This window comes from Choloepus didactylus, chromosome 17, assembly GCF_015220235.1.
Source record: "Choloepus didactylus isolate mChoDid1 chromosome 17, mChoDid1.pri, whole genome shotgun sequence".
Classification (NCBI taxonomy): domain Eukaryota; kingdom Metazoa; phylum Chordata; class Mammalia; order Pilosa; family Megalonychidae; genus Choloepus; species Choloepus didactylus.
The window spans coordinates 533,418-544,397 of record NC_051323.1 but is presented as its reverse complement, the minus strand read 5'-3'; the positions used below and the strand labels follow the sequence as shown (position 1 = coordinate 544,397).

General features: G+C 42.8%; 1 pseudogene; it reads right to left on the bottom strand.

Annotated features, from left to right (window-relative positions):
- Positions 1–698: 698 nt before the first annotated feature.
- On the bottom strand, positions 699–9,200 carry LOC119512789 (annotated as a pseudogene).
- Between the last annotated feature and the right edge of the window lie 1,780 nt (positions 9,201–10,980).

Below are 10,980 nucleotides of genomic sequence, written 5' to 3'. Positions count from 1 at the left end.
CAGGTAATCCAGAAAGAACTGAGGGGAACTGAGACCAGCAAGGGAATTGAGTCAGGTGTATTGTCTCACCACTTAGGAGTCAAGAGACTCTGTAAAAGTCCATGTCCCAACAGGGCATGGAAACATGTCTAAGAGCAGTAGGGTGAGAACTCCAAGTTTACCAGGTGAGTCACAGCAGCCTACAAGGTCTCTACCCACCCTCAAGTGTGGTTGGCTGGGTGGCCCTGCTGGGCTGGTCTTCCCAAGTCTTCATTGCACCAGCCCCAGTAGACTGGCTTGTTTGTGTGTATGTGTGTATTGGGGAGTGTTGGCAAAGGCATCTTAGAGCACCCCCCCCTCCACTCTATTGCCAAGGCAAGACCTGCCCCAGTGGTCCTCTCCTTTGGCATGATGATGGTTGCTATGATGAGTCCACCCTCATGCTACCTGTGATGACATATGAATCAGAACAACAGGTCTTGCAAGATTCACAGGCTTCCCTAGGAAACTTCTTTGATGGGCTACTTTGCTAGTGACAGTCAATCTTCATCTTTGTGAACACCAAGCAGTCAGCCCCAATCATGTACAATATATTTTAATTGTAGTTTCAAGAGGAAAGAAATCCCCGGGTTAACAATTAGGGAAGTCTGCTTTTTTTTTTTTTTTAAGTTTAGACTAATTTATTAAGAGCCTCCCCTCTCAGACCTCAGTCTCTTGGATCAATTTTCCCACTTGTAGCACTTGTGCACCAGCCCTAAGAAGATAGCCAGGGGAAGGGGCTCAGAGTACTTCTTGATGAGACCCTGAAGGTGGCTGTAACTGTTTTCCTCATACTGCCTAAAGGCAGCTGGCAGCTCCAGCTCCTCATACAACACCTTCACCTGGAACACCTGAGCCTCCTTCTGCCTGTAATTCTCCTGCAGGATCTGGCACTGTTCCGGAGAGGCCCATTGCAGACACTGAACCACCAGCCAGCTGCATTTGTTGTCTTGGATGTCAGTGCCAACCTTGCCAGTCACATCAGGGTTCCCAAAAAGGTCAAGGTAATCATCCTGAATCTGAAGACTTTCCCATCTCTGGCAGGACCTTCTTGGCATTGGCATGCTCTTTCTCCCCAGCAATGCCCACCATATACATGGCAGCAGCTATAGAAGGTAGAAGGAGTAGAAAGCTGTCTTGTACTTGACAATGTATTTGGACCTCTTTTCAGTGAATCTGCCAAGATCCACATTGCCCTGGGGGGCTGTGATGAGGTCCAGTGTCTGCCCAATCTCAGTCTGATAGGAAATCTGCAGGAACAGCTCAGTCAGGTTCAGATAATAGGGCTGCTCCCAGCAGTAGAGCTGCAGCAGGCAGTAAATACATGCTTCCAGCAGCATGGTATTATTAATGGCATCCAAACCTATACCTGGCTTCTGATACTAGCAGAGCTGTCCCTGTCAGGTGAGGGATGAATCCATGATGTCATCTGACACCAGGAAAAAAGCTTGCAGCAGTTCTACACCCCAGCCAACAGTCAGGGCTCACTGGAGGCTATCAGCATCCTGCTTCTTTGGCTCCTCCAGCTCCTGGAACACTGCCAGCACCATCAAACCCTGGTTGTACTTGCCTCCAATAACATTGTATTCCAGGATCTCCTTGAGCTGGGCAATAGCATTTCCTGTCCCTGGGTGCCCCATCTCATCCTCAGTCAGTACCTTGACAATCTGGAAGAAGCATTGGATGAAATTCTTTTCTTGCGCATAAACAGATTTCTTGTCTCCATTCTGAGGGAGGAGCAAAGTGCTCTGTTCCTGGATGCTGGTTCTTGCTTGGTCCAGACTGTTGGCAGGGCACACCAGGAAGTCTGTTTAATGACTTCCTATTTTCAAAGCACAGTCTTTGGAAACTCTCATCCCTGAACTTCATTCAAATCTGTATCTTGAGTTTTAACCAAAAGAAGAGTATGGTGGAAGCAGATAACTCTGCTCTGAAAATTAGGAAGACTGGGGTCTAATCTCAGCATGGAAATTTATCAACAATCTGGAGCCAAAGTCTCAAACCTGGAGCCACAGAGAGGAGGGGTTCAAGCTACATTGATGGAGTGCCTTATAAAGATCAGAGACTACAACAAATTCTGTGCCAAGTGGGAGGAGAGGAACCAGAGTTCAGGGAACTGAGGCACTGGTAAAGTGACAGTGAGACTGCACCAAACTGGAAGGGACAGATCCATTGGGAAGTAGTGGCCAAAAGACAGGGTTGTAGGCAGGTCAAAGAAAGAGACTGTATGAGCTCATTGAGGGCTGGGTGTGTGACAACCTCATCCCTCCAGCTATGGTGGCCAAGATGTTTCTCTTGTCCCTGATTGTGAATCTCCCTCCCCACAAATGTTTTGACAGAGCCAGGCCTGCCTCTCATGGAGTGATGCTGGGAATGTCATGTGACCTCTCCAAGTCACAGTCAATTCATTTGGAAAATGAGTAGAGTGGGCCAGAAGTTATATTCCCCCTCCAGCCCTAAAATGACTACTGTAACTTCATGAAAGGATGTTCAAGTATATTTGCACGCAAAAAATATATGTTCAAGAAAAATTTAATTAAAAAGTAGTATAAAGTTGCAGTGGATCTTATTGTGGATGTAAATCTGGTTGCTTTTTGGATCATCAGGTCCCAACAAAGCAGTAAAGTAATCCAGGCAACCCACATTGTGAACTTTTTAGCTAAGCAGCTACACCACAAAGCCACTCGGTTCAACTCCTAGTGAAGTCACTGCTTTGCAGGGGATGCTTCCTGGGGCCAAGATGAAAGGGACATGCACAGATTCTAATGACAGGGTAGGTGTGTGATGTGGCCACGTAGGAGTTTTCCTCCCAGAAATTAGAATAATGTCTTGGAAGGTGCCTCTGAAGGAAATTCTGATTGCTCAGAGTAGAAGTTGATTTTTGGCCAAAGTGCACATTCGGAATACCTGAATGTATTCAAAATACCACCACCAAATGGGAAGCATCCGAGACGCACAGAGGAGTGGAGACCCCCATTCCTTGGGCTCCTTCTAACCCCTCTGCTTCCTGAGGAAATGTAGAGGTTCTCTAGCAAAGGTGGACAGTATCGAGGCTGATGCCATAGGATTTGGCAAGACAGGCTCATGCACAGAGAATTATGGGCCTATCAGGATTCAAAGAGGTCTCAGAGAGCAAAACATTGACCAGGGAAGGGAGAGAAATCCAGGAAGGCTACACAACAGTAGCAAGGTCTGGAGGCCAGTACCTGGAAGGGGGTCCTCCAAGACTTTGTGAGGTCTCTGTGGACATTTGGGTGTTGCTGTGTGAAGCTGGAGTAGAGTCAGAATAGCCCCTCAACTCAGCCAGGCCAGAAATACTATTCCCCAAATGCTTTTATATCTACTTGGCATTAATTATTCTTCTAAACTCTTCTTTAAGCTCTATTAAAATTTTTCTGATAAAAAACACATTTTATTAAGAAAATTTTGAAAAAATATAAAAGGTTTTAGAGAAAATACAACCAGCTATAATCCTACCATTCAGAGAGAAATGTTAAAATGCAGCACTGAGGATATTCTTTGAGATTTGGAAATCACGTACTTTTGCATTTTATTAAGTGGAATTCAGATGCCATTTTTCTCACAATGTTCTATTTTACTTCTGTGTCACTCAGTAGCATTTAAAAAGATTCTCATGTACATTCTACACTTAGCTCTCTGTATTTAATCCTAATCTCTTTTCACTTCTTATTCTTTCCCTCTTCTAATTTAAGACGCATCTTCATGACAGTGATTTAAGTGATCATTTGTAATATATAAGAAACCAAGATCTTCATATATTCATTTTATATTTAGTCACTAGGCTGAATTTAATTATCTTAAACACATCAGTTACTTTCTGTTATTTTAATTAATTATTATAGTTTTTAGCATTTGTGGATGATATATCTGTCCCCTTCTTTCCAATGATTAAAATATGTTCCTTGTCATATATAATGTGACTTTTCAGCCATTATTATATTTCTGTAATTGAAATGTCTCTAGAATTGTACCATTATGTGGCTCAATTGGTTTGAAGATTGCTTTGATGTGAGTATTCTGTACCCATTTAAAAAAATCTATCCATTTATTCATAGTTACCCTAAATTTTTAAAACTAGTTTTGACTCAGAAATTGATATTAAATCTTATCAAATGCTTCTTTGCTATAGACTGAAATATTTATTATTTTTCTTCTTTGATTTCCTGTTGTGATGTACTATGTTAATAAATTCCCCCAAATTATGCCATTTTTAAACTATTGTGACAAATGCTTTTACTATTTTGGGATAACAAAAATCCTCCAAATTCTTTATGGCATAACACAATAAAGGTATAGTTTTCTGCTTTGGTGTCAGAACAGTGCTGGTTGGGGAGGGGTCTCTGTGCAACTCAACCACTCCATTCATAGAGTCACCATCTCCCCAGGGACTAGCATCCCCTCAGGATCTCCTGGCCCATGGACCATAGGAAAAGAGCATGGAGGTAGTTTATGTTTAGTGACACTCCCTCCCCCATATTCAGATTATCCTACACCTTGGCTGTACCCCTGAGCCTCCTCTGCCTCCCACACTTTTCAGGGAAAGAAGGGATGATATTTCTATTTTTCTTTACTCACTAGTAGATGGCATCAACTTCTGAGTTCTCTCCAATCTGGGCTTATGACATAATTATTCTACCAGGTCTGACTCTTGGTAAAGAGTCACAAAATAGTCATGAAATATATATTGGTATATAAACTTCTAAAGGAAAAGGAAGCTTTGCTTTCTGGATTGCTGCTTACGTTTGGCATTTTTTTTCTGGAAAGAGTCCTTATAGAGTAGCTTTTCTACCCCTTTTCCTTCTAGCTAAGCGTTATCCCTCTGAGATGGGGGACACTAGGAAAACAGGGATTTTTTTCTTTTACAGGAGGGAAATTGTGAGTCAATCACATACCTTTTACAATCCAGACCAAAATACTCTAGATCGATCAGAAAATTCTATGCATAGATGGTGCCCCACTCCATAAATAGAGAAAATTCTTCTCTAATTTAATATAATGTTAATACTTTCTATGGAAATCTCAAATGGTAGTTTTAGATATCAAGGGTGACACTGCCATCTTACCCACAAATCTGGATGTGGATTGCAAATTGTGATACCCTGGACAGGGGCAATAAATTACCATTTTATCAAATAGTGTTACCTTTGTCCAAAAAGGTGGTATGAGCCCATACTGTCAGAAAGGCTGTTTACCAAGACTGCATCTGTTAAGTATGCTTCATATGGTTTCTCTTAGGAATAACCATGTCATGTATTTAACAAGTAGCAGACAGCACAGGCAGGGATGTCTTAGGGCCTGATGCTTAGAGCTCACACCTGGGCAGCACGGGGGCCCTCAGACCTTCTCTGAGAAGGCCACCACCCCCAAAGGATGCAGCATGATGGTCAGGAGAGTAACCACTTAGATGTCAACAGCCTTGATTCAAACACTAGCACTCACTCCTGTTGGCCTCTGTTAAGACATTGGCTTTTTGAAGTTTCAGGTCACCTATCAATAAACTGCAAGTAAGAACGTCTTCCTCCTGGTTGTGGTCACACAGATAGGGCTTGGCACACAGTAGACAATCAAGTCATGGTAATTATTACTACCAGGAATATAGTGGTAGGAACAGCATGCCCACTTGTAATGAAACTCTATGGAAATTGCACTTTTCCTGCCAAAATCAAATTCGCTGTAAGGACACAGATCATTGCATTCCGCTGCAAACATTTCAGGGATAAGCAACAGTTTCCTGAACATAGGCCTTGTTGAGAATAAGGAAGATGGAGATTCCCAAAGAGAGCTCTCCTCCCTTGGGGGGAAGCCATTAGCTGAGGATTGGAGTGGTTCTTACAGAGACAGTTCACCCTCAGGTTGCACTGGTTAGTGGGGCCCATTTACGTATGATAATTGGCTCTTGCTCAACTGGCCCATGAAGTGCCAAACCAAGCAGTCATTTTTACAGTCCTTTTAAAAGAGTTTCATATGTTTCTGGGTATCTTAAAAGTCTAAGTTGTTACATGTGCAAGGGACCACCCATGTGTGCACAGGAATTATTATTTTTTAGAAATGAAAATGCATTCCCCAAGCTATACGTGGTATGTCATGTCTTGCCAGGCCAGCAATTTCAGCCTGTTAATATAAATAAAATTTTTGGACACTGGACTCCATGCTCATTTGCTTAACCTAGAACTTTTTCTATTTTCTGTAAATGTAAGACTTTAAAAAAAAAATCAAATATTGAATTGATGGCTTTTTGAGCCAGCCTCTGAGACAGAGGACAGTATTTGAACTTGGTATTGTTGATAGAACATGTTCACACAGTCAATTCTAGCAGGAATTTGGACATAATCAGTGCTGGTTACTGGGCCTAGTGCTGAGCATGTGTATGATCAGTGGGCTCACAGCCTCGTGTCTGGAAGAAAATGCCATATCAGTCCTATACAGTGACCTAAGCAAAGTGCTGCTGCGCACAATTGATCTAGAAAACAATTTTGGGGAGATTTTTCTACAGATCCTGGATTTTGAAGCATAAGTTAAATGACATCAGTAAAAAAGAATAACAGAAAGCTTGTGAAAAGAGAACATCGTTTTAAGAAAATAACAGAATTGTATGTTATAACAAAGCTAAAATGATATTAGCAAAATAATTGTCCACTATAATTGCTCTCATCATGTAATTATTAATAATGCACATATAAAAGGAGTAATTTAATTATCTGGTTTGTAGTCAAGAGGACATGGGAGTGTGGCTTCCTAAGAATGAACATTAAGAGCTATCCCAAGTGCTTCCCTGTTGGTTGGAGCAGAATTCTGGCTGAAATCAGCAGTGTTCATTTCTCATCTCCACTCAAGGGCACATGAAAGGCACTTCCTAGCCCAGAAGGAGAGTCACACTTTGTTCTAGAACTGTACCTGTGAAAAGGAGGCAGGAGTTGGGCAGCCTGGTTGGTTTATTCCCATTTCTCACAGAGGCCCTGGCCATATTGTGTCCCAGTGTCTATGAGGACAAGACAGCTGGCTGAGCAGAGGGTGTCCAGAGCAGGAGCTGGAGTGCTGATCAGGACCAACTCCTCCTTCTCTTCCCAGACTGATGATCGCTAAGACAGTGAACTTTTCTGCCCAAACTTCCCTGAACTTCCCCTGTAACAACCATGAATGTGGCTACTTCTTTGAGCTGGGCATTCATCTGGATTTTTGCATGCCATTTCTTTAATTCAATTTCAATTCTTTTAAGTCCTTCCATGTGTGACCCTGGAATATAAGAACCAGGGCTTACATGTGAGAACAACATTGCTCTGATCCAAGAGATATGATCAGATCAGGAGATATTTGCACTGTCATGCCATGCTCCATTTTATAAACTCCCATTATATGAATAGAAGATGGTAGGATACTTTCCTTCTCCATGCCCTACATTCAGTGAGGAAGGGTTTTAACTCCAAGTTGCTCAACACGTATTTGGCAAACATGTTTCTGAACACCTCCTCTTAGAGTAGTTTCAGTCCTTCCTGATCCCTAAGTGGAAACCTCTCCCTTCTGAGTGTCCCACATTATGTTATAGCTTTGGGAACTATAAATGTACATGACTGACCCCCTCTCCCTCCACTGTCTCATGGAATGCAGGGAAGTCTCCAGAGGGTAAGGGACATCTTTGTGTGCTCCAGCCTGGTGTGATGCTGGCCGGACCAGTAGGTGCTCCATGAGCCTCAGAAAACTGATGAGTTGCAAGGAAGGCCACCCCATACCTTAGGCTGGAGCTGGGAAAAGGAAGGGAAGGATTTGGGTTACTCCTTAACCATCCTCTAAATTTATCCTGACTTCAGATAGATGGTTCTGACTACACATTTCATGAACACAGGGAAGTCATGTAAGGCTTAGGATTCTCTCATCACTTTCTGTAAAACTCCATGCCAGGCATGCACAGATGCTAGGAGAGGATTTAGATATTTATCCAACCACTTCTATGTGTAAAGGCTGGTGTTTGGAGCTTTACATGTATTATTTTATTTAATCTTCACAATAGTGCAGGGTAGTGTGATTATGTCCACTCCATAGATACGGAAAGTGATCCTGAAAGATGAAGGGATTTGATGAAGCTGGTAACCAGCACAGGGTTGGCTTGACTTGGCTGCAGCACACTGACTCTGGGGATCACAGGGCTCCCACTCAGAAGCAGCTCTGCAAACACAGAGGCTATGGACATTCCCAGCAGCAACTGCACATCTCTATCTGGATGCACAGGCACTTCATCCTCACTTGTCTGAAGTGTTCACTCCTGTATGTACATCCTGTTTAATTCCAATGCATGGGGAGTCACTAAGCTACAGCTTCTGGGGAGCCAGATTGCCTAAGTCTGCATCCTGAGTCCACTACTTCCTGTGAGAACTTGGCCAAGTGACTTAATCTCTCTGTGCCTCAGTTTCCTCATCTGTAAAATAGTGGTAAACATGGTGCCTGCTTATAGGGTGAGTGAGGCTTGAATGAGTTCAAGAGGATGAAGTGCTTATGATTGTGCATGGTGCACAGTAAATACCATGTGTTGGGCCTCATCATGAAGTTATTGCTGTTATAAATGCCATCATCCATGTGAAGCCCAGCTCTTCCTGACCCCATCCTATTCCCCATGCTCCCAGCCTTCTGGGGCTGGAGATCCTTACTCCACACATTTCTTGAATCCCTCTCTTTCTCTCTAGTCCATTGCTTTGTTATTTCTCACCTATGTGAACACAGCAGCTTCCATTTGGGTCATCTATGGCCAGTCTCTTCCCTTCCCCCTCATGACTTACAACAGCACTGAAACATCTTTCTCCAATCAAATCTGAACATGTCTTCTGCTTAAAAACTTGCTCTGTCTTCCCACTGCCCAGAGGATCAATTTCTAACACCTCACCCTGGAACTCTCATCCCTTCACAGTTTTACCTGCTTTCAGCTGTGGGCTCTGTCGCTTCTCTCCCATCTGTCCTGTCTGTGTCACCCATCCAACCTTCCCCAAAGGCTCTCATGCTCTCACATGTCCACAGACTGTCTGCTCTGTGCCTTCTCCCTGGAATACTCTTCTCTTTCTCTCCCTGGACAACTCCTGCCCCATTGGCTTTGGCCTTTAAGAGCTATTGTCAGTTTTTTGAAGCCTTCCTTACCTCCACTCTGGCTCCTGCTCCCCACTGGCCAAGTTTATCATGACCCCCAGAGCCCCAGATGGACTCCCAGCACAGTGCTCTCTATCAGGTTAGTCTTTCCTGCTTTGTTCTCTTCCATTCATTGGGTTTCTAAGGTATTTCTGTATCCCCAGCACCTGGCAGAGGGCTTCTAGCAGGGTAGGTGCTTGGAAAATATTTGTTGATTGAAAGTTTACATAACACAGTTGATTTTTGCTATTTGTGGTAACTACATTCTACAAAGTCACTGGGAACACTGAATTAGTAAATACTGACTTATTGGTCTCAGGGGAAATTTGGGGTTAGGTTCCTGGAAGGCTCTGGTCACAATATTTTCATAGACCAATAAATACATAACCTTGTTTGATGTGTGTTTATATTTAAGGACATCTTATTTAATGAGTATTGTTGACTCATTAACACTGAACTCATGGCCCACAGCCCTCTAACTCATGCCTGCACAAAGCTCATCTAATGCACATATTTCTCCATGAGGTACATTGAGGTTTTCCTGGGATTACGAACTCTGGGCAATTCTTTAGCACTAGGCTTGTGGGCCATTTTACAGCAAAATTGCAAACAAAAAACTAGAAAAATGTGAAAACATGGCACTAAATATATAGCAGAAAGACACTTGTTGATACTTCTTTACAGCTTGTGAGCCGAAACAAGAAGGCAGCACATCGCATTATTCTACCTTGGCTGGGAATGCTCATGTTGGGTGACTTAAATTTTCCACGTATTCACAAATGACCATGACAGCACCATAAGTATTGATGTTGGGATTATAAATAAATCTTAGCTAGTAGGTGAATTCACAATTAGAGAACCTGCAAAGAATAAGGATCAACCTATTTGAGGTTAGAATGGAGAACATGCTCTCTAACCTTGTTTTCAGAAAAAGACACAAGTAAGGAATGTATGAAGGTCAGTATATTTATAGCTTTGGACTCAGCAAATGTTCCAAAAATAGGTCTTAAAAGTTTTGCTCATAATAGTCCCCTGACTACAATTTCCTTTATTTACTGCTCTCCTTCAGGTTTAAGCTCAGGTGGGCTTAGCCTAGAGGGAATTAATTCTATGAGACTTCTTCTCTTTTTATATTTTAAATAAATTTATTCAGCTATCCTTTGGGAGCCCATCAGAAATCCAGGATGCCTGTATTAGATCTTTAAAAAACAGGATGTGAATATTTTTCAAATGCAAACAAATGCAAATAAATGGGCTTAAGCTCTAAGGATTTTAACATAGCTGAAAATCCAGGCTCAGGAGACTGTGGTTTCTACACCTGGGAGGGTTCTCTCACACCTGCCTCTGCTGACAGAGACTACTGGCAAGTACATTTGCTTTGGATCTGCCTTCTGGTCCATTAAAAAATCATCTCAGAATAAGTGGAAAAGGATAAAAGTTATCTCAGCTTCCCATTACAAAATATAAATGTTTGCCTTAGAATCACAGAATTCCAAGTTGCAAAGCTGTTCTTTTATAGATGACAAACCTGGAGTTCTGTGGAGTCAACTTGACTGAGGCCAACAGACCCCTGATGGCCAAGCAGGGATGAAACAAGGGGCTCTTTGCTCTTCACCCACAACTCTCTCCAGATCTTGGGAGAATAATCCCTCTGGCTCCTCTGGAGCCATGACCCCCTCCCCATCCTGTTCTGACTGCTCTATTGGGAGATACACTTTGCATCATTCCATCTGAAGCCCTGTTGGGATGACTTTAGGCAGCTGGGGCTGTGGGAAGGAGCCCAGTGGGGTCTGGTGCAGAAAGCTGAGCTGTACCCAGAGCCCTGAATTGGAC